Raw genomic sequence first — 26,002 nt, forward strand, 5'->3', positions numbered from 1 at the left:
GCATGAACGAAGAGTTTAAAGAAGGACAATTGGCGCCACACTTAAGAACGAAAAGAGAAGGTGCGTAATAAATCATGTTTAGAATGCCATAAGAGAATAATCTTGATAAGTTTAAAATGCCACAAGAAAAGTAATATTGATAAGTTGAAAAACGCCACAAGAGAAATAATCTTGATAAGTTTAAGAACTCAGAAAGAAACAAAAGAGATTCAACCCTTACATTGCAAAGCGACATGCTTAATCCATTCTAGCTCCCTTTACAAATAGATTTGGCTTTGTTAATATAGCTAAGAAATGAAATGAAAATAAAATTTATTACATAGCATATCAAAAGCTATAAGTAACCACTATCCTTTAAATTCTTTTTGTAACATCAAAGATTTGATAAGATTCCTCAATTAATGCTGCCTCTTCATATAGAATGTAACCTCCTCATTATTTAATAAGTAAATGGTTGAATCATCTTAAGTAGCTTATTAGATCTGCATCAGATGTTCTTGTTCAATGCATTCAAGAACCGTGCCATAGTTGCCTCTCTTTCCTCTTCTACGTTGCCTCTTATCATTGCAATTTCCATCTCTTGATAATACTCCTCCATACTTTTAGATCGTTGTACCAATCTTTATAGTCGATTGCATACATCTCTATAGTAATGATGGTTTTCATCTCTTGTCAATTCGCAATAGGTGCTTCTCCATTTTTCCTCTTACTCAACAATAATTATCCCACCAAATTATAGCGTAATCTATGAATTCAACAGTTGCTAGTTTTACCTTTTTCTCCCTAGAGTAGTTATGACAATCAAAGATAAAATCTACTTTCTTTTCCCATTCCAACTATGCTTTAGGATCGGCTTTTCCTTAGAACTTAGGAATCTTCATCTTTATATTTTCAAAGTTGTTATCTTGCATTCTACGCCCTTGTTTATTATCATTAACGGGCTCATCATCATCATAATGCCATCTCCCTTTACGAACTTGTCTAAGTGCGTATTAGTTTATGTGGTTGGCGTTGTTGTTAGGGCCATTTTGATTTGTTTCTAGCCTCTCCACTTGATCACTAAAATCTCGAAGTTGCCTCCCTATACACTCTAAATGCTCCATAACTTGTGCCATGGTTAGCTTTGGCAGATTAGCCATAACAATCTACAATAACACAAAAAGAACAAAGAAATCTCATAAATAACCCCATTGGATGTTTACACTCAAAGGATATGACTCATGCTCGTGTTTTACTTAATTATGCTTTTACCCTATAGTGAACTCATTACTCACCTTTTATCACTCAATCTCTAGTTTTTGGTTCTTATAAAGGCTAAAACAATCAATTGGCAAACAACTAAAATTGTAACTATTCAATAACCAACAAATCAGATTTAAAACACACACAAGAACACCAAAATAAGAAAAGTAAACTAGACTTAATGAACAAGATTAAGCCTGTATATACACAATGAAAGACACAAGAACAAAAGCAATAAAAAACTAACTAAGCTTAATAAGTAAAGAAAACAAAAGGCAGAATTTTGTTTGAGAGCAGGTCATAAAATCGGTCGTGGAGCCAATTGACAATAGCAACTTTTTTTATTTGATTTTTTTCTTAGCTCTTTTTCTTTTCCTTTTTATTTTTTTAAGGCACTTGACTAAAGAATTTGGAACCAGTAAAGATGTGATTAGAACAAATAATCACAAACAATCATAAAACAGATTTAAATAAGATCATAAGAATAATACTGATTTACTTTGTTTAATTTGAAAGAGATTTGGATATATAAGATTGAAAAAAGAAAATAACAAAAATATATGCGAAAATTAAAGATATGAAACCTAATTTAGAAGCCTTCTGATATCAAATGATATGAACCTAACCTATATCGAAGGATATATCAAAGGATTAAACCCATATGCAAGTTTGATTTCATTGCCCAAGATCTATCTAGAACTAGATCAATGGAAACCTTAGACCCTTCAATTATATTAAACTATCAAACCAAAGGTATTAAAGGCAGAATACACTACAATTTAGTGTGGATTCTGAATTAATGAGTCAGACTTGAACACCACAAACAATGGATATCTTTATGAGTTTGAATTATCTCTAAACAAGAACTAAGAATAGAGTATAAACTCATAAAATATATTAATCATCAATCAATGAACTTGAAAATTCTTACTATGTATAGCCTTTAGAAAACCCTTATTCTACGGTATCAAGGAATTACAACTTAAATAGGATAGAAATAAAAATCCTAAATAAAAGAGATAACTAAAAACAGAGTCCTAATACTCCTAAAATGCTATGTAGCTGCCCATTAGGAGTAAGAAACCCTAGTTTCTTTAAGTCACAAGCATGAGCCATCTTTGTTGGAGCTAATTAAGACCAAACACCCTTATGTGCTCCTTTATGCTCATTAACCCTATATTAGATTCATTGTAGCCCAATAAATTGAATTATATTAATGAGGCTTGAATTTGAATCCAATCCTCAAGCCTTGATGTGTCCTTAGTCCAAACGTCTTGAATAAGCCCACTGAGAGCTTCTTTTATCTTCTTAGCCTTGGACCTTGTAATTGGACCTCCATGGATGTGAAGTGAATTTTCAATCTTAGTGGAACTAGGATTTCTTGTTGGAGTAGAACTCTTACTGCCAGTAGGATTCGCATCACCTATGTTCTTATTTTGTTCATTTATTTTGTAGCATTCTTTCTAATCTCTATCTAGTTTAATATTTTGCTTTTTATATTGGGAGCCTAAACACCAGTGTTAATTGAAAGCTTGTGGAAACGGCAGTTATAGGCACCAATCCAATGCTTAGACAAATGCGAAGAAAGAAGATTACTTGATCCAGTATTCATATAATGATGGGAATTGTAGGTTTCATCAATTAACTCCCCAATAGCAAAAATACTATGATAAGTTGAATTAGAAGAAAACTAGAAATTACCAATTTAATCCACAAATTCGGATCGTTCAAAGATTGAAGTAAGAAGATGGATGCTACTTAACCCCTTTACCAACAAGGATAAAGATACTAAGATAGACTTTGAATTTCCTCTTATGCCACAAACAAGAAAGTTTGATAAATAACAAGAAAACAAAGATTTTGATTTTGACACCACAAGCTAGAATAAAGCTTGATAAGTCGCAAAGTTCAAGCAAGAAATTAAAGACAAAATTCTTCACAATAAAACTCAAACAAAATTTCATATATCAAATTCAATCATGCTCTAAAAGAAAGAGAAAAGGACTTGTTTATATAGAGTACAAGTCCATGCACACACTACTAAAATAGACTCACACACATAGGATTACTTTTACTCTTAAATGGCCTTAGTAACCACTATCCACACTAATAGCCATTACTTGGTATTAATTACCCTATTAACTTGAATATGGTGGCTCTTAATAACCACTACCCACATTGATAGCCATTACTTGGTATTAATTACCACATTAACTTGTACGGTGGCTACATGTAACCCTAATTTTTATTAACATAAAAACAAGTTAAATATTATTCCTTGGGCCTCCATGGATGCCTTATTGGGTTGAAGTTCTTGGGCTTTCCAAATGTCCCTAATTAAACCCAATATGGCTTGTTGAAGCTTCTTGGATTTGGACCTTGTGATTGGGCCTTCTTGTACTATTAATGGATCTTGGATCTCTTTAAGCTTTGAACTTGGATTCACATCATATAATTCTCAGAATGATCATAGACGAATCTTTTAGAGTGAATAGGTAATATCGAGAATCAAGGTACGCCCTAATATTTCGAGTCTAGATTTACAACAATGGAATCTCCATCATTCCTTGTTCCTCTAGGCACTAGGACTCATGATATAAGGATTGGCATAAGGAATTATGGGAACGAAATTGACAAGCTTGACTGGTGGCATTGGGCCGTGACTTGATAATCAAGTAGGATGAGGTGTAAATCCTTAAGAGTAAGGGAGAAATCATGTTTCTTTCGATTAATCCGAGCGAAATGCACGGCTTTTGATGTTTGGGATGCATATAATGAAGTAATTAGGCAGGCCCAGGCTAATTATCTCTTATTGTCATTAACCTGGCTCATAAAATTTGGAACAACAATAGTTGTTGACCAATCAACTCCTATGCGGTTCTTATTTTTTTATTCATATTTTTCTTGCAGTTTCTTCTTCTTATGGAATAAAGGCTTTCGCACTATAAAAACCCTATGCATTCAAATATTTCAGACTAGTAAGCATATCATTTCAATCTTCTACATTGTAAGAAATCAAGTTATGAGTTCTTTCAAGAACTTTACAAACTTTTGAAGACTCGTACTAGCAAACCTGGACTTATTGCTCCTGATCACACAAGGATTTGCATAAGCAATCATGGGAATGCAATTGAGAAGCTTGGCTGGGTGGCATTAGGGCTTAGCTTGATGATCATCTAGGACAAGATGTAAATCCTCTCACGTAAGGGAGAAATTATATTATTTTCAACTAATCCAAGCATAATACAATTAGAAATGTGATTTTTTTAATGTTTGGGACACATATAATGAATTCATTTGTTTTAAAGTGTTATTAGATAGGCCCATGCGAATTCTCTTTTGGATTCGTTAAGCTAGTTCTTAAAATTTAGGATTTTGAGACTTGTTGACCAGCCAATTAGGTTAAAAACAAGATTGGGCTTGATTAATTCTAAATTTTCATTTGGCTTTAAAGGCTTGACCCAAATATCTTGAATAAGACCATTTAAGGCCTCTTTCATTTTCTTGGCTCTCGTTCTTATAATTGGGCCACCCTTGATGAATAATGGATCACTTGGGCTTGGAACTTGATCTCCTTGGCTTAATTGGTTACTTGGTTCTTTGGGCTTTGGGGTTGCATCATTGATGAGGAGTATGATATGGATTATGAAGAGGATGACAATGCCCCAATCATGGGTAATGTTTGAGGCAATAAGGGAGGCCGAGGTCTACGTAAAGGAAGAGGAGGCCGAATGCAAGATTTTGGAGGCAACAGAGGCTTTGAGGGTAATGTGGAATGAAATTTGGACAGCATTAAACTCAAAATTCCTTCCTTTAGAGGCAAAACAGCTCCATAAGCTTACTTGGAGTGGGAAAAGAAAGTGGAGCTCATATTTGATTGTCACAATTTTAGTGAAGAGAAGAAGTTGAAACTTGTCGTCACTCAATTCATGGATTATAGGATAGTTTGGTGGGATCAAGTGGTGATTAGTAGGTGGAGGAATCTCGAACATCCCATTGAAAAACCTCAAAACTGTTATGGGAAAGCGCTTTGTGCCTAAAATTACTATAGGGATCTTCATCAATGACTTTAAACTTTGAAGTAGGGACTAAGTTTATGGAGGACTATTACAAGGAGATGGAGATGCTTATGACTCAAGCTAATTTGGATGAAGAACATGAAGCCACCATGGTTCTTGGCTAGTTTAAATAAAGACGTAGCAGATCAGGTGGATTTACAACACTGTGAAGAGATGGAAGAATTGGTCCACCTTGCCATTAAGGTAGAAAAGCAACTTTAAAGTAGAGGATCAACAAAGTATGAATCCAAACCATTCTCTAATACCAAATCTACTTGGAATTCTTCTAGGAATAAAGATTCAAAAGGGGATCCAAGGGGAGTGAGTAAAACTAGTTTTGATGGAACTAAGAGAAAAGAGTGATTCGGCCTATAAAGAGAACAATAAGGATAAAGGTTCCAAAAGAAAAACTAGGGACATTAAGTGTTTCCAGTGTTTAGGGAATGGCCATATAGCATCATAATATCCTAATAAAAGGGCTATGATCACTAGAGAACATGGGGAGTTGGAATCGACTAGTGATGGGGAAAGTAGTGAGGATAGGATGCCACCATTAGAAGATTGTAGTGATGATGGTATCGAGGGCCCTATTAGCAGAGGTTTGTATATTGCTAGAAGATCACTCAATGTCACATGAGAGAGGATGATTTTGAACAACAAGAGGACAACATTTTCCATACTAGATGTCATGTGCAAGGTAAGGCATGTAGTATTATTATTCATAGTGGGAGTTATGCCAGCATAGCTAGCTCGCATATGGTGGAGAGATTGGAGCTGCCTAACATCCCACATCCACATCCTTACAAGCTTCAATGACTTAATGATTGTGATAAGGTAAAGGTGAACAAATAAGTTATTATTTCTTTTCTATTGGCAGATATCAAGATGAAATCTTGTGTGATATCGTGCCTATACATTTGGGTGATATTTTTCTTGGCTAACCGTGGCAATATGATAGCAAGGTTGTTTCATGATGGATTTCTCAATAGGTACTCTTTTTGTCACGGATGGAAGAAAGACCACTTTTACTCTGCTTATTGCAAAGCAAGTGTACGAAGAACAATGTAAAATGGAAATGGAGATATTAGAGACTGAAAAGAACAGAGTGAAAAAGAATGATTTAGAGAGTGGAAAGATAAAGAGTGGAAAGAAAGAAAATGAAAGAAAATATGAAAGTGAGATTCAGCCTAAAGAGAAAAGTAAGAGGAATGAGAATTTCTTAGCTAGGGAAAGTAAGGTTAGGCATGGTTATTATTCAAATAAGCTAATGTTTGTACTCTTTTACAAAGGAACTTATATTGCAACTAACGAACATAACCCATTTTTGCCTAGTATGTTTGTTGCTTTATTACAGGAATTTGAAGATACTTTTCCGAAGACATGCCTAATGGATTGCCACCAATTTGAGGCATAGAACATCAAATAGACTTCATTCCTAAGGCTGCCATACCTAATAGACTGGCCTATAGAAGTAATCTGAAGGAAACAAAGGAACTTCAAAGGCAAATTGAGGAGCTACTTTCAAAATCGTATGTTTGTGTGAGCTTAAGTCCTTGTACCGTACTTGTCATTCTTGTATCTAATGATGTAAACTTAAAGCCCAAGGAGCCAAGTAGCCAACCAAGTCAATGAAAACAAGTTCCAAGCCCAAATGATCCATTAATTATCCAAGGAGGTCCGATTACAAGAGTTAGAGCCAAAAGAATGAAGGAGGCCTTAAATGGGCTTATTCAAGATATTTGGGCCAAGCCATCTACTATACATGAAGAATTAGTGTTAATCAAGCATAACAATGTTATTAACCTAATTCAACATGTTGGGTCATGAATCTTTGAGTTTGGGCTGAAATTTAAAGGAGCATAAGAGGAGGCACTAAAACAAAGAGGAAAATAAAGGAAGCACTTGTAAAGGAAACTAAAGAAGGCACTTAAAGTGGGTGCTTGACTTAGGCATGTTTTTAAAGAGGAAACAAGTGGGGCAGTTGTTCTTTTAGTTATTTAGGAATATTAGATGTTGATTTCGTCCATTCTTCTTATATCAAAGATTGTCTAACTCCATAAGGTTCTTAAAAAAACCATAACTTGATTTTCCACAAGGTAGAAAACTGAAATAATATGCTCACTAGCCTTAAGTATGAAGTTGCACACAGTTCTTATAGTGATAAAGCCCTCATTCCATATGAAGAAGAAAATATAAGCTAAATATGAAAAGATAAATAAAGAAAGACAAATAAAGCAAAGTCAAATCAAGAACTAGAGAGGAGTTGATTGGCCAACAACTCTTGTAGTCCCAAATTTTATGAGCTGGCTTAATGAAAACAATGAAAAATTTGCGTGGGCATCCCTAATAACACTCTGACCAAATTGCTTCATTATATGCATCCTAAACATCAAAATATTTACATTCCTATTTAGATTAATTGCAAGAAACGTTTTCTCCATCACGCCTGTGGATATGTGTCTCGTCGTGCTTGATCATCATATCATGCTACAGTGCTAGTGATGAAGCTTGTCAATTACGTTCCCATGACCTCTTAATGAAAATAAGGAAAAATATGCGTAGGTGTACCTAATAATACCCCAACCCAATATGCTTCATTATATGTCCCCCAAGCATCAAAATGCATACATTCCCGCTTATATGAATCGTAAGCAATATGATTTTCTCCTTGCGCGCATGGATTTGTATATCATGCTGCTTGATCATTAAGTCATGCTCCAATGCCACCGGTCAAGCTTGTTAATGCATTCCCATGATTCCTTAATGAAAATAAGGGGAAATTTAAGTGGGCATACCGATTGACACTGGGGCCTAATTTACTTCATTATATGCCTCCCAAACATCAAAACGCGCTTATTCCCACTTGGATTAATATAAAGCAATATGATTTCTCCGTTACGTGGGTGGATTTCCATCTCGTCCGGCCTGATCATTGAACTACGCCCCAATGCCACTCATTAAGCTTGTCAATTGCACTCCCATGATTCCTTACGCTAGTCATTATGTCATCAAGAGTCTCGTACCTTGAGGAACAAGGAATGATGGAGATCCAAATGGTGTAAATCCTAAAATCGAAATGTTTGGGCGTGCCTCGATTCTAGGCGTTCTCTCTTTAAACCAAAATATCTGTTTGTTATCATTCGGAGAATGATATGAATACTCGATCAACTAATTTTCTTTCTTCACATTTGTCCAAGCATTGGATAGGTGCCTATGATCGTCGCTTATGCGCGCTTTAAGTCAACACTCATGTTTATGCCCCGAAGTAAAACCAAACCATTATACTAAACAGAGATTAGAAAGAGAGACACAAAAGAAACAAAACAAATGACAACATAGATGGAGTTTTCGATCCGATAAGGAAAGAAATCACAAGTTTTTTATTCTCTTCCATATGTTTAAGGTTAAGGATCAAATCGAATTGATTTAAACATAAGGGTAGACAAAGAACACAAAAGAAAGGAAGGACGTGAGTGATAAGTCTATTTTGCTAGCACAAGTGTCCATAAGTCCATAAGGTTCTTGAAAGAACCCAAAACATGATTTCCCGAAAGGTAGAAAGCTGAAATAATATGCTTACTATGCTCAAGTATTCAATTACATGCAGTTTTTATAGTGCGAAAGCCCTCATTCCATAAGAAGAATAAACTAAAAGCTAAATATGAAAAGGATAAATAAAGAAAGATGAATAAACTAAAGCCCTCGACTAGTGGCATTGGGGTGTGACTTGATGATCAAGCAGCACGAGATACAAATCCACGTGCATAAGGTAGAAATTATATTGCTTTCGGTTAATGCAATCGGGAATGCACATATTTTGATGTTTGGGATGCATATATTGAAGTAATTTGGGTCAGAGTGTTATTAGGTATGCCCATGTGAATTTTTTCGTATTTTCATTAAGCTGGCTCATAAAATTTGACACTATGAGAGTTGTTGGCCAGACAACTCCCCTCTAGTCCTTGATTTGACTTTAGTTTATACATCTTTATTTATTTATTTTTTCATATTTAGCTTCTAGTTTTTTCTTCTTATAGAATAAGGGCTTTCGTATTATAAATATTGCTTGCAACTGAATACTTAAGGCTAGTGAGCATATTATTTTAGTTTTCTACCTTGTGAGAAATCAAGTGATGGTCTTTTTTAAGAACCTTATGGATTTAGGCAATCTTTTATGGGTTATTTCAAGAACCTTATGGACTTATCAACAATCATGCTAACAATCAATTTGATTTGATGCTTACGCTTACCTATATAGAAGAGAACAAAGAACTTGTGATTATTTTCCTTATCGAATCGGTAATCCTACCTATATTCTCTTTTTGTTCATTTTTTTTGTGCCTCTCCTTGTAATCTTTGTCTAGTATGATGATTTGCTTTTTTTTTTGGGAGTACAAATAGGAGTGTTTAGTGAATGTACGTGGAAGCGAAAATCATAAGCACTAACAAAGAATTAGTTGATTGAGTATTAGTATCATTCTTCAAATGATCGTAGATGAATCTTCTAAAGGAAAGAGGGAACGACGAGAATCGAGACACGCTCCAATATTTCGATTCAGGTTTTGCACCATTAGAATCTCCATTATTCCTTGTTCCTCTCATTTCGTATTCCTCTAGGCACGAGGACTCTTGATGACACAAAGATTAGTGTACGGAATCATAGGAATGCAATTGAAGAGTTTTACGAGTGGGATTAGGGTGTGACATGATGATCAAGCAAGACGTGACCTAAATACATGCGCGTGTTCTGATATTTGGGACATATATATGAAGTAATATGGGTTAGACTGTTATTAGATAGGCCCACACAAATTTCCCCTTGTTTCTGTTAAGCTCGCTCATAAAATTTAGGACACGAGAGTTGTTGACCTATCAATTCGTCTCTAGTTCTTGATTTCACTTTAGTTTATTCATCTTTATTAATTTATTTATTCAAATTTAGCTTGTAGTTTCTTCTTCTTATGGAATGAGGACTTTTGCACTATGAAAACCACATGCAACTGAATATTTGAGGCTAGTGAGCATATTATTTGATCCTTACACTTAGACATATGGAAGAGAATAAAGAACTTGCAATTTCTTTTCTTATTAGATCCAAAATCCTACCTATGTTCTTATTTCTTCATTTCTTTTGTTTGTCCCTTTCTAATCTATGTTTAAGATGATGGTTTGGTTTTATTTGGCGAGCATAAATATGAGTATTGAGTTAGAGCGCATGGAAGCAGCAATGAAGGAGGCCTTAAATGGTCTTATTCAAGATATTTGGGCCAAGCCTTCAAAGCCATATGAAGAGTTAGAGTTAATCAAGCCTAATCTTATTATTAACCTAATTCAACATGTTAGGCCTTGAATCTTTAAGTTTTCAACAAAATTTTACTCAAGGAAACAAGGGAAGGCCAAATTCTTAAAGAGGAAGCAAGGAAAGAAGCTTAAAAAGGAAACAAGGAGGTGTATGTTTGTGAGCTTGACGTAGGCGCCTAATTTTATTTAGGAAACAAGGGCAACCGCCCTTTAGTTATTTAGGAATATTAGATGTTGATTTAGTCCATTCTTCCTATATCAAAGATTGCATAAATCACTCTAGTTACTTATTTTGTTATTTAGAAAACTTCTAATTTAGTCTTTTATTTTCTTTTCCTATTCTAGTTTCTTCCTAAACATGTAAGGGAAGTTAAGGTTGTATCTTTGGCTATTCAAACACACTATAGCAAAATGGTTCAGGTTAATGAATATTTTTATTATTGATTCCATTGAGAGAATTCATGGTCCTTCTAAAAACTTGTGAACTTATCAAGACTTATTCCTGTGGCATTCTTTCAGACTTATCACTTACCTTCTTTCTAATCTTCAGTATGGCATCCAAAACCCTTATATACCAAGGTTCACACATCTAGTAAAGTGTTGGATCAAGGTCTTTGTTCGTGAATCTGTTAGACGTTCTTGAAAACAATTCCATAACGTGTTTCTTGCAAAATCCATTAAGAATCACATCATTTAGTATCAGAGCTTAGGCTCTAAATCTGGTTCTATTTATCCTTTGATATTTTCGTTATTTATGTGTTAAAGTATCTATCCTACAACATTAGTTTCTTTTTTCCTTTCACCTATTCCTTTGGAAACCTAGTTGCCATCTATCATCCATTCACCAAGTCCAAAAATTTCAGCCCTCAATTTCATGTTCTTTGTTTCTTTGAATCATGTTTAGTTATTTCAATTCAATTGTTGATAAAAAAAATAAAAGAAAAAATAAAAGAAAAGAAAAGAAAAAATAAATGCAAAAAAAAAAAGAAAGAAAAGAAAAGAATAGCAAAAGTAAGGAAGTTTTGGATCATTAAAGAAAATCCAAGTTTCTTATATTTATTCTTTTGTGAGTATTTGATATTTAATTAAAGTTATTGAGGCTATCTTGTTTATTATTTATTGTTGCCATATATCATTACCTTCATACCGTACTTATTATTTTACTTTTACCTTAACCTTTTACTTTAAACCCTTTATCTTAAAAATGCGCTACTTAAGTTTTAGAAAGATTTTGAGTGATTAGTGTCAATTGAGCTCCAAACAGGCTGTTTTGATTAAGAAACACTTAGTTCTTATAAAGAATTATAGAAAAGAATTAGAGTAGAAAAAGGCAAGAGCGTGTGAGTCTAAAAGAGGGTAAAAGCCAATTTGTGTCAAACATGAGAGTGTGACCTTTTTTTAGTGCAAACATGTAAGGGAGTGTGTGAGGAACACCAAATTTCTTTGTTTTACAGATTTACATAATGTCTCAAAACAAAGATAAAGGGATTACAGAGTAAGAGCCAAAGGATTTGGACCTAAAATTGTACATCAAGTCTATACAAGGGACCTTGGAACGACTCAATTTAAGGTTTGAGAGCATGGATGAGAGGCTAGAGAGAGTGGAGTCAGGTTCCCAAAGGGGGCAGCTTAGGCGTCTTAACCAACATAATGGTAGGCCAAGGTACACCCATGACATGGGCCATAAAGAATATGATGATGATTACTTTGAAGAGGTGGAACGTGGTCTAATGGAAACTGGGGTAGATTTGACAATGATAAAAGAGAAGCAAGGATAGTAGATGAGAACTTGGGAAACATTAAAATGAGAATCCTCATTTTATAAAGAAAGAGCGATCCTGAGGCTTATCATGAGTGGGAAAAGAAAGTGGAGCTTATATTTGATTACTACAACTACTCGAAAGAAGAAAAGATAAAACTTGATGTTGTTGAATTTACTGGTTATGCTATTATTTGGTGGGATCAACTTATGATGAGTAGGAGGAGGAATCGAGAGCGTCCTATTTCCATATGGAAGGAGATGAAAGCTGTGATGAGAAAACATTTTATTCCTCAACATTATCATAGAGAGTTGCATAATAGATTGCAAAGTATAGTGCAAGGATCTAAGAGTGTTTAAGAATATTATAAAGAGATGGATATTGTAATGATTCGGGATAATATGGAAAAAGACCGCGAAGCAACAATGGCAAGGTTCTTGCATGGACTGAACTGAGATATAGCTAATGTGGTTGAGCTTCAACACTATGTGGAGATGGATGATATGTTGCACATGGCCATGAAGTTTGAAATATAATTGAAGAGCAAGAGTGCTAAAACCAATATGGCCTCAACTTCCTCATGGAAGTCAAATTGGAAGAAGGATGACAAGGTTGTTTCTAAGCCTAAATTTGAGTCTTTCAAGGATCCTAAAATGGAGGGCAGTAATAAATTTCAAGGTAAATCCACTCCTTAAACATCCAAAACTAGAGATATTAAATGTTTTAGGTGTTTAGGAATGGGCCACAAAGCTTCTCAATGTCCAAACAAAAGAGCCATCATTATGACGGACAATGGGAAATTGAAGTTCAAAAGTGTAGAAGAAGAAGAGATGTCGCCCCTAGAAGATGGTAGTGACCAAGAGTATACTGAACATGGCGATATGTTACTGGCAAGGTGAGCATTGAGTTTGTAAGCAAAAGAGGAAGAGGTACAAAGAGATAATATTATTCATACTAGATGTTGAGTCAATAACAAAGTATGTAGCATGATAATTTATGGGAGTAGTTGTACCACTATGACTAGTACCGGACTTGTTAAAAAATTATGTTTGCCAACTTTTAAACACCCTAGGCCATATAAGCTTCAATGGTTGAATTATTGTGGTGAGATTAGAGTTGGTATGCAAGTACTAGTGTCTTTCTCTATTAGTAGGTATAAGGATGAGATGTTGTGTGATGTGATGCCTATGCATGCCAGACATGTACTTTTAGGCCGCCCATCGCAATTTTGATAGACGAGTCATTCATGATGGTTTTACTAACAAATACTCTTTTGTAATGAATGCCAAAGCTATTACACTTGTTCGTTTGACACCTAAAGAAGTGTATGAAGACCAAATGCGCATGAAAAAGGAGAGCAATACAAAACACATGAGCGATGGTGGGCAAGAAAAGAAAGAAAATGAGAGCATGAATGAACAAAAATAAAAAAGAAATAGAGTATGTTCATGAGAGAAAAAGAAAAAGTTGAGGGTGCGAAAAGTAAGAAAATGGGAGGAAAGAGAGTTTCGCTCTATATATAATATTATATAGCATATAGCAATAGCATATAGGAATGAGGGTGCTCTTAGCTCGACATCGTTTGTTCTGTTATACACTAGAACCTTCATTTTTTATTGGGTTGTAATGTAAATAGTACATGATGGAGCTCGAGTAGAAAGTGAAGTATTGATTTATTTCTTAGGAGCAAGAATCTAGGGTTAGCCCTAATCAATAAGTTGGAACAACTTCGTAAGTATATTTTCAATATCGAAATAGAAAGGATCCAATTCTAGCAAATTTCCAGTCTAAGAATAAGGTTTGTTGGAATTGACCAAATTCCATGCAAGAGAGAGTAAGGTGAAAAAAGCCTTATTGACTAATCAGCCCATGTTTGTACTTATGTACAAAGAGGCCTGCTTTAATGCTAACGAGCTTAACTCTTCTTTCCCTAGTGCTTTTGTTTCTTTATTGCAGGAATTTAATGATTTTCCTAAAGAGATCCCACATGGATTGCCAGCAATTAGGAGAATAGAGCATCAAATTGATTACATTCTTGGATCATCTATTCCTAATTGACAGAAGATTCGTCTACGATGATTCAGAAAATGGTATCAATACTCAGTCAACTAATTCTCTTTCTACGCATTTGTCCAAGCATTAGAGTCGTGCTTGTGATTGCTGCTTCCACGTGCTTTCACTAGACACTCGTGTTTATGCTCTCTAGAAAAACCAAACCTACTAGACAAAGATTTGAAAAAGAGACACAAAAGAAATGAACAAAATGGGAACATAGATAGGATTATCTATTTGATAAGGAAAAGAAATCACAAGTTCTTTGTTCTCTAAAATTTGGTTAAGTGTAAGGATCAAATCAAATTGATTTTAACACAAGGGTAGACAAAGAACATAAAAGAAAGGAAGGACATAAGCAATAAGTCTATGTTCGCTAGCATGAGTGTTGATAAGTCCATAAGGTTTACTTTTTATTTCTTTCCTTTTTTTCATTTCTTTGTGCCCCTTTGTCTAATATGATGGTTTGGTTTTATTTCAAAAGCATAAACAGGAGTGTTGAGTGAAAGCTCATGGAAGCAGCAATCATAGGCACTGATCCATTGCTTGGACGAATGCGAAAAAAGAAAATTAGTTGATTGAGTATTGATATCATTGTCAGAATGATTGCGGATGAATCTTTTGGAGGAAAGAGGGAACGACGAGAATCAAGGCACTACTAAATATTTCAATTCAGGATGTGCGTCATTAGAATCTCCATCATTTCTTATTTCTCTATGCACGAGGACTGCTGATAACATAAGGGTTGGTGTAAGGAATCATGGGAATGCAATTGACAAGCTTGACCAGTGGCATTCGGGCTTAGCTTGATGATCAAGCAGGACGAGACGTAAATCCATGTGTGTAAGCGAGAAATAATATTGTTCCAATTAATCCAAGCATATACAGCAAGAATGCGATTGTGATATGGATCGACCAAGGCTTAAATATGTTGGTTTGGATGGCCCTAATGACGAGGGCAATAAGAAAGAATCAAGGAAGGATCAAGTAAGTTTGGCACAAGAGCTAGTTACAAGGTCAATGGCCAAGAAGCTTCAAGATTCCTTAAATGGCTACATGCAAGAGTGGGCTAACAATGGAAGTCCAATAGGATTCGGCCTAAATGAAATTCATAAATAATGGACTTTGTTTAAGTTCTTAAAGTCCAAGTTTATGAAGGCCACATGGTATTTGTTTAATGTTCTTAAAATCTAAGTTTATGAAAGCTTTATTTAGCTCTTAGTATCTATTTGATTAGTTGTTAGAGTTTCCTGAGCTTGTAAGGAAACTCATATTAGGTCAAAATTAGTTAAGTAAGAGTTCTATTCTTCTTAGAACTTTGGGTATGTCTTTAAAACATGTCAAATTCGTTTGCCTTTTTCAGATTATGATTAATTGAAGTTTTCTTTCTTTCAAGCCAAAATTGCTTGTATCTTGTATTCTTGTTTGAATGCAAGACTTACTTATCAAGGAGTTGATCTATCCGTGTAACTAACTAGCATCCTATAATTTGATCTCCTACAAGGTATAAAAATAAAATAATATGCTCACTAGCCTAAAGTATTCAGTTGCATGCAGTTTTTATAGTGTGAAAGTTCTCAGTCCATAAGAAGAAGAAACTGGAAGCTAAATATCAAAAAATAAATAAAGAAAGATGAATAAACTAAAATCTAATCAAGAACTAGAGAGGAGTTGACCAGCCAACAACTCTTCTAGTCCCAAATTTTATTAGCCAGCTTCACAAAAAGAAGGCAAAATTCACGTGGGCATACCTAATAATACTCTGGCCCAAATTACTTCATTATATGCATCCTAAAGATTAAAATGTGTGCATTCCCACTTGGATTAATTAAAAGCAACATGATTTCTCCATCACACGCATAAATATGTGTCTCATCCTGCTTGATGATCAAGTCACGCTATAATGCCACTAATGAAGCTTGTCAGTTACGTTCTACGATTCCTTAATGAAAATAAGGGAAAATATGCATGGGCATACCTAATAATACCCCGGCCCAATATGTGCCTCCCAAGCATCAAAATGCATGCATTCCCGCTTGTATTAATCAAAAGCAATATGATTTCTTCCTTGTACTAGTGGATTTGCATTTCGTGCTGCTTGATCATCAAGTCACGCTCTAATGCCATCGATGAAGCTTGTTAAACATAAAGATGCTCATATTCCCAATTATAACTAAAGTGAAATCATGAACGTGTAGAGGAGTTGACTATTCAACAATTGATATTCCTCCATGCATAAGCTTGAAGACCCCTTTTGAATTGCGGACTCCCAACATATTAACATGAAAACCGCAGATACATATTTCTTAGAGAGATGATCAAGAATTAGAATTTAGAAAACTTGTCCCTAAATCCCAATGTTAAAACACTCCATAAGAAGATGATCAATCTACTTGAATGTTTCTTAAGCATGCTAATGTGTGCTACTGGTGTTAGGTACAATCTAAGGCAGTGTACCTATCGATGCAGTCTAGCACTAATGGCGAGCATCAAGGTCGTATTCCTCGGGAAAGTGACAGCCCAGAGTTACTCCTTTGTTCTTTGTTAGATTAACCTAAAATAAATGATGAATAATTTCTAAACTAACTAATAGCTACAAGCTAAGTTCTAAGGGAGATGTAGGAGTAATTGATAAATAAAATAACCAAGACAGGAAAGCAAACCCAAAGGGAACCTAAACTAGTTGGCAATCAAACAAAAGATAAAGGATTGGTGAGTCTAATTATGCTACCCGTGATGAATTCTTAACCGAATTTGGTTTCTCTCTCGAGATAACCGAATTCCTAAACCTAATAACCTAAAGTTGGAATCTCTTCCTAACGATTGATTCTTAAATTAGCATTAAGCTTTAATCCGCCTCTATTAAGCTTTGTTAATTCTTAATCCGGCTAGTTAATTATCCTTATCTTTAAGCGATTATTGACCAGTTCTTGCTATTCAAAATTCCAATTGCCAAATGGACTTCTCAATCACACAAAGCAATCTAAACACACAATTCACAACGTCTCATGAATAATGCATTATCTTATTAATACTGAAAGCAATAAGAATACAAAACTAACCCAAACAATCCAACAATATAATACTAAGCCAACATAGTAAAGAAATCCCAATGGATTTAATCAATCTAGTTAATCATGTTCATTATCAAAATCCATAAGAATATAATTACAACAAAGAGTAAAGGTAGAGAAACTCGATTACACCCTTGGATGAGAGTAAACAGCCCCAATTCCTCTTGCTCGAATTGAATCGATTCTTGTTCCTCTTCCTCGATTTGAAAACCAATCAACGAACCTCGCCCAATCTTCAATCTTTGAAGGGAATCCGATTGAAACCTTGATCCAAGTCTCCTTTTCCCTTGGTTCCAGCTCAAAAAACCCTTAGAGAGAGAAATATTAGGGTTTGGGACGTTCTCCCCCGCCTCTCTTCTTTCTTCTAATTAATTCCCCCTGTCGCCGCCAACACGGCTGTGTTACTAGCCCTGTTGGGAACACAGTTTGGTCTTCTTGACCGTGTTGGGAACACGGGTTGGTGTTCCTGGCTGTGTTACTCTCTATGGTCGTGCTCCCTAACGCCTCTTCTTCTTTGATGTCTAATGCACCCAAAACGGCCGTGTTGGTGCCCTTGTTGGGAACACGGCCAGTGTTGAAACCAACACGGCCCTGTTCAGCTTCCTCATGCTCTTACTTAGCTTGTTTCGGCAGCTTTGACGTCCAATTATGCTCCAATTCTTTCCTCTATCATTCTTTGACTTCTTTTGAACCTAATGCACACAAACAAACGCATAGGGTGAGTGTTGGGACCAATTCACATCCAAATGTCCATAAAATCAATCTTAAAAAGCCCATTTAGATGTGTGTATTTTACGCACATCAAATAACCCTACACTTAGCTCATTACTTATCCTCAAGCAATCAAAAGTAAAATAAGGAAAATAAACCACTAAGGAACAACACTTAAACTGATAGACAAGCTAGAGAGCTCGTGCACATATCCTTAACAAGCGTAAGTCAAACAAAAAGAAACGAAGCAATCAATTCAAGTATCACAACCAACATGCCAATAATTCATAGAATACTGTCTCAACAAAATTATTCAGAACCAACTCCTCACCAGATTCACTCTAAATCACTTAAAGTGTTTAAAGGGTAGTGTTTAATCGCTCAATGCATCAACTATTGCCTTACTTGTTATATGCTTGCTCTTAAATCCTACTCCTACCACTTATGGAGAGTCAACAGCCATGTCAAGAGGTCTTTATAAGGGTTGTAATGGGGATTAGGTAGGGGTAGGTAAATTTGGTCAGAGTTGAACCTATAGTATTCTGCAATGAAATACATGACCTGCACACAAGTCACAATAATCACAAGGGGTAAACAATAGATAGTAGTCCAAGGTGGGAAATAGGAATCAAGTCAAAATGTTTAGCTCACTTACTTTCTTTTTTTTCATCACCTTTCCCTCTTATTCTTCTATTTCTTTTATTCTTCTTTTTTTTTCATAAGGGAAGAACATTCACATAATAGAGTGAATTTCTTTTGGATTGAAGAAAGCTGCTATAAAATTTCACACTATTCCCAAGACAAAAATTCCCAATAAAAATAACTCATGTGCAGAATCATAACCCAAAGCAGAATAAAACTAAGTGGCAATGAAATATGATAATAAAAATGGTGAAAGAGGGGGTTATCTACAGAATCAATAACCGAATGAAGGCTATTTGGCTAGAATGAAAAACCTAAGTGCCTCTATCATACCAAAGTGTTAAACTCTTCTTGTGGCCCTCATAAGCATTACCAAGCAAGTTCTAAAAGTAAAGACAGTAATTGGCACTCTCAACAAGAAATAAATACGAGCATATAAAGTGTATGCTTACAATTTAGGCTCAATTTCTCACAAGTGTGCTTTTGAGTAGGTTCCAAACAAATTCCAAATAAAAATTATAAAAAAAAAAATTAAATAAACCAAAGCAACTCAGTGCAAAACTCAAACTAATTATCTTACATTCTTTTGCAAAACTCAACACTATCAGTTTTACCCGATCACATGGACATAAACAGGATTTCAAAAGCAAGTCAACAGTAAGAGCATCGAAACAAAGTGAAAGATTTTCAAAATTTTACAAATAACTGAGATGGGATAAATGAAATGTGATATATACACTAGAAAAGGATCTGAATTTCATATACAAAACAATAAAAACACGAAAACAAGTGTATATAAATATCACCACCCCACACTTGAACTCAATGTACAAAATATAAGAAATGAAAAAAGAAAAGAATAAATATTGCCCTGACTATTGCTCTGGAGTGAAAAGAGGTGCATCAGCAGGTATATCAGGGTGCTGGCTGGTCTGTGGTGGAGGAGTGGCTGCTCTCTGAGGATCGAAAGTAGTGTCACATGCAGGAGCTAGTGGATCAGTAGGAGCAGCGTCAATATGAGGCTTGTCAGGCTGATGTGTTGAAGGGTGCTCAGTCGGAGAAGGAGGGCGAGTTGGATCATCCACTAGAGGGATGTCAAAATGGCTCTGCTCTGGAACTCAGCTCTATGGACAGGCAGGTGCAAAGTCTGTAGCAAAAATATCATCAAACATGTCATTGGCCATAGAGACCTCTAACCTACCTCGCTACTCAATCAGGGCCTGAAGCATAGCCCTCTGCCCCTCAAATTGAGCCATCATCTGGCTCTGAAACTCAGCCTGACGCTGTAAAAGGTCCTGCTGAAAAGCTTCTTGTCGAATGAAATGCTGCTATTGCTCCTCTGCCAACCTCTGCACTATAAGCTGCAGCTCTGTAAACTCAATTGGAGAGACTTCTAAAACAGCTGATGAAGAACCAGAAGGAGCTGAAGTAGATGGTCTAGAGGAAGACTCCGGAATAACAGAAGGAGGTGGGACATCCTGTGTACCATGGGCTCATGGGGCAGGTCGCTCCTCTCTGAGTGCTACCAAGAGAGCATTCCTCAGTCTATACTCTGGTCCTAGCGGACCTTGCCTACCAGTCACCATCCCCATACTAATCAACTGGGAAAGTCCCAAAGTCTCCATCACGCCCAGCTCTATCAAATGTGGTATCGCCTCCTCCAAAACTCCTAAGCTCCTAGCCAGTCGAGTAATGCAAGTCCCAAAACAGAAAAATACTTTCTTTGAGTTATTGTAGAAGGCACTGATCTGTCTGGCCAACAAATATCCTATGTCGACGAACTGGTGCTGATGCATGCTATAAAGTATAAACAGGTCCGGTTGGTTAACTACACCACAACTATCTCCCCTGCCAGCGATGGTCCTAGCCAGCAATGCATGCAAGTACCGCAGTTCCTTAGGCAAGTTAGACGCCTTAGACTAGCTGGCACTGTACCACTCAGTGTCATCAGAAATCTCAGCCCACATCTAAGGATATGACACACCAAGCTTGTATATACAGTAATTGTAAACCTCCCCAGCTGCATCCTCGTCAGACTATAAGCCCAAGTGTACCCTAAACTGCTGCACACTCATCGTGAAAGTTTGCTCTACTAGTCTGAAAATGATCGCATCCGGTTGTTGGAAGTCCCGCAACTGGCTCTACAGAAAGAAAGTGCTGGTAAACTCCTAAGTCAACTCCCTATATGTTGGTTCAACTATCTCAAAGAAATGCTGAAATGGGGGCGTCTCAAGTCCGACGGTCTCCAGTGCTGGCCAGTCTATCCTACGCCCCTTTCCCAAATCTTTGTGCCTCATTGATTGATATCTCTGCTCAAAGGTGGGCTGGCCTTGGAAAAGTAGGAATCGATGGTGTTGCGGTGGTCTAATTTGGGTTTGCTTTCTTTTCTAGGTTATTTCATTTATCCATTTACTCCCGCATCTCCGTTAGAACTTAGCTTGTAGTTATTAGTTAGTTTAGAAATTATTCATCATTCATTTTAGGTTAATATAACAAAGAATAAAGGAGTAACTCTGGGCTTTCACTTTCCCGAGGAATACAACCTTGATACTCGCCATTAGTGCTAGACTGCATCGATAGGTACACTACCTTAGATTGTAGCTGCATAGATAGCAACCATCAAGTTTTTGGCGCCGTTGCCGGGGAACTGTTTGAAAACTAGAGTGAAATTTTTTATTTGTTAATTTAGCCATTTTTTTTACTATTTTATGGTTTTTATTTATTTATTTATTTTTGTACATATCTATTTAGTTTAAGTTTATGATTCGGGTAGTGAATGATAAGGAGGTTCAATGCTAAATTCAAACTCTTTGTATGACACGTTGGAAAATGAGATCAGGAACGAAGAGAGTGCTAAAAATTGGGATACCCATGCTTCTTTAGAAGCTCGAGTGGAATCATTTTGCAGGGCTACCGATCAACTCTCCACTCCTATCCTTTCATCTCAAGTTTTTTGTGAATCTTGTTATGGTTTACATTTGAGTAATGATTGTCCATTGTGGAGTGATTTTACTCATTGTTCTTATAACTGTGAACAGGTGAATTATACGAGACATTGGCCAAATGACTCGTATTTAAGCACCTACAATCAAGAGTGGAGCACTCATTCACCCTTTGGATGGAGCTTAGATGGCCAAGAACCACCAGGATCTCAGCAACCACATCAGCAGCCTAATCTTGCACCTTCAACTCAAGATGAAGAGTTAGTGTCAGAGGAGCTGATGATGAGGTTCTTTACAAGTCTTGAGGATAGATTCCTACAAACAGAAAGGATACTTGAAGGTCAACAAGCCTTGATTGAGAACATAGAGCATCAAGTAGGCTTGATCTTTAAGTTACTAGCTGAAGAGCAATTGGGAACTCCATTAAACGCTACTAAATCCGAGGAACATTTGAGCACCATCACTTTGCGTTCAGGTGAGAATTTTTCTGGTTTATCGATTATGTTTGACGATGATGCTTATGTGCAGGACGACTCCTTGAACATGGAGATAGAACCAAAAAATGGAAGAGGCAAACATGATTCCTCTGAAAGACTACCAACAGAAACGTACAGTTGATAATGCTGAGTTGTAGTTAGAGGAATTTTTGGTGGATTTTCCACAAGTCCATTCGATGATGGAAGATGAGCACGAGTTATCCAATGAAGAAGTCTTTGAGGAGCTCCAGTTTCTTCTAGCAAGTGAACCATGCCAAGGACTGGAGAAAACCATCGACATTCTTGAAGAAATTGCCCAACCGTCGATCCTTCCAATTGGTGAAACTCCAGCTTTCAAATTGGAAGAGCCCCTAGAGCATCATGACTACGTGCAAATATATGAGGAGCGAGTTTTGCCCATCATACTAGCAGCTTGCTTAATCGTCAGGAAGAGCAATTTGACGAATAGTCCTTTGAGTGGATACTTGAAGCCATTTGCTTGGAAGAAGGATGGATGGTCATCAATCCACACCATTTGCTTTTCACCATGAGTCCAGCTAAGAAGACTTATCATATTAAAAAGAAGCACTTTTGGGAGGCACCCCAAATTCTATTTTTCATTTTTAATATTCTACCCTTTCATTATGAACTTAGTTTGATTAGATTTTACAGTTTGTTTTTGTTAAGTTTTATTTATGTTGAGTGTATGAGTTGAGGACTTATTAGTTGTGCAGGTGAGTAATAGTGAGAAAGTGTTGAGAATCTCAAGTTTTGTAGTTTTTGGAGCTCAACACGAGCGTGTTCAAGACCGTTTTACCAACACGTTTATCTATGATGACCGTGTTGATCAACACAGACCATGTTCTAATTGCAGAAAACCAAACTTTAAGGGGACACGTTCACAGAAGGTAACACGGCCATAAACCCTAGACCGTGTTGGCAACACGCCCCGTGTTCTATCAACACGGGCCGTGTTCTATTTGCTTAAAATCAAATTAAAGATGGGCACGTGCACAGACGGTAACACGGGCATTTATGCCCGACCGTGTTGGCAACACGTTCCTATGTTTACTCAACACAGGCGTTTTCATAAAAGTTGGAAAGTCAAGACGTTTAACTTCTTTCAACACGGGCCGATATCTAGACTTTGTTCATGAACACGACCCCTATTCGTGAACATGGGCGGGTCCCGGTCACTGCCTATATATACGACTTCATTTCAAAATGGCCAAAAATTTTGGCAATTCTCTCCTCTCTTACTCTCTCCCTTTTTTATTCTCATCTTGAAAGCTTTGGATATTGCGTTTGTCAAGTACCATGTCCACCAGACGAGGATCATGAGTTTACAAGAGGAGGCGGACTGATGGTTCCTCTTCCTCTCGATCGTCAGGCGCTGCATGGAATAGTTCAGGTGCAATTAGACCACCATAATGCCATAGGTTCCTACTTTTCCAAGGGCAGCCCACCTTCGAGTAGAGATACCAATCGATGAGGCATAAAGATTTAGGAAAGGGGCGTAGGATAGACTAGACAACACTAGAGACCGTTGGACTTGCAGCTGTAGTCTACTGATACCTTGAGACGCCCCCATTTCATCATTTCTTTGAGATAGTTGAACTGACATATAGGGAGTTGACGGTGGAGTTTGCTAGCACTTTCTTTATGCAGAGCCAGTTGTGGGACTTTCAGCAAACCGGATGCGATCAGTTTCAGACTAGTATAGCAGACTTTTACAATGAGTGTACAACAGTTTGGGGTACACTTGGGTTTATGGACTGATGATGATGTAGCTGGGGAGGTTTAGTCACTGTATACACACACCTGGTGTGTCATATCCGCAAATATGGGCCGAGATTTCTGATGACAGTGAGGGGTACAGTGCCAGCTAGTCCAAGGCGTCTAACTTGCCTGAGGTACTGTAGTACTTGCATGCATTGCTGGCTAGGACCATCACTGGCAGGGAGATAGTGGTGGTGTAGTTACCAGTAGGACTGTTTATACTTTCTGACAAAGATGCACCGGCACCGGTCATCAACATGGGATACTTGTTGGCCAGATAGATTAGTGTCTTCTGCAATAACTCGAAGAAGGTATTTTTCTCTTTTGGGTCTTACATTACTCGACTGACTAGGAGCTTAGGAGTTTTGGAGGAGGCGATACCACATTTGAAAGAGTTGGGGGTGATGGAGACTCTGGGACTTCCCCAATTGGTTAGTATGGGAATGGTGACTCGTAGGCAAGGTCCGCTAGGACTAGAGTATAGACTAAGGAATGCTCTCTTGGCAGCACTCAGAGAGGAGCGACCTACCCCACGAGCCCCTGGTACACAGGATGTTCCACCCCCTTCTTCTAATATTCCAGAGTCTTCCTCCATACCATCTACTTCAGCTCCTTCTGGGTCTTCTTCAGCTGCTCTAGGAGTCTCCCCAATTGAGTTTATAGAGCTACAGCTTAGAGTGCAGAGGTTGGCAGAGGAATAGCAGCAGCACTTCATTTGACAAGAGGCTTTCCAGCAGGACCTTTTACAGCGTCAGGCTGAGTTTCAGAGCCAGATGATGGCTCAGTTTGAGAGGCAAAGGGTAGGTTAGAGGCCTCTATGGCCAATGACATGTTTGATGATATTTTTGCTACAGACTATGCCCCTGCCTTTCCACAGAGCTGGGTTCCAGCACAGAACCATTTTGACATCCCTCTAGCGGATGATCTAGCTGACCCTCCCTCTCCGACTGAGCACCCTTCACCACAATAGCCTGACGAGCCTCCTATTGACGCTGCTCCTGCTGATCCACCAGCTCCTGCATGTGACACTACTTTCGACCCTCAAAGAGTAGCCACTCCTCCACCAAAGACCAGCCAACACCTTGATATCCCTGATGATGCACTCTTTTCACTCCGGAGCCATAGTCAGGGCAGTATTAGCTCTTTTTCCTTTTTCATTTCTTATATTTTGTACACTAGGGACAGTGTGTCCTTCAAGTGTGGGGTGGTGATATTTAGATACACTTGTTTTCGTGTTTTTAATGTTTTGTATATGAAATTTAGATCCTTTTCTAGTGTATATATCGCATTTCATTTATCCCATCTCAATTATTTGTTTATTCTTTATGCAATTTTTTGTAAAATTTTGAAAATTTTTCACTTTGTTTCGATGTTCTTACTATTAACTTGCTTTTGAAATCCTTTTTATGTCCATGTGATCGGGTAAAACCGATAGTGTTGAGTCTTGCGAAAGAATGTAAGTTATTTAGTTTGAGTTTTGCATTTAGTTGATTTGGTTTATTTAATTCTGTTTTGATGATTTTTGTTTGGAACCTACTCAAAAAGCACACTTGTGAGAAATTGAGCCTCAATTGTAAGCATACTCTTTACATGCTTTTATCTATTTCTTTTTGAGAGTGCCAATTACTATCTTTACTTTTAGAACTTGCTCGGTAATGCTTACGAGGGCCACAAGGAGAGTTAACACTTTGGTATGATAGAGGCACTTATGTTTTTCATTCTAGCCAAATAGCCTTCATTCAATTATTGATTCTGTAGATAACCCCCTCTTTCACCATTCTTTTTTTTTATCATATTCCATTACCACTTAGTTTTATTCTGCTTTAGGTTATGAATTTGCATATGAGTTGTTTTCATTGGGAATTTTTGTCTTCGGAATAGTGTTGGATTCTTGTAGCAACTTCTTTCAATCCAAAAGAAATTCAATCTATTAAATGAATGTTCTTCCCTTATGGAAAAAAAAAG

Source organism: Ricinus communis, chromosome 9, assembly GCF_019578655.1.
Source record: "Ricinus communis isolate WT05 ecotype wild-type chromosome 9, ASM1957865v1, whole genome shotgun sequence".
NCBI classification, from domain to species: Eukaryota; Viridiplantae; Streptophyta; class Magnoliopsida; order Malpighiales; family Euphorbiaceae; genus Ricinus; species Ricinus communis.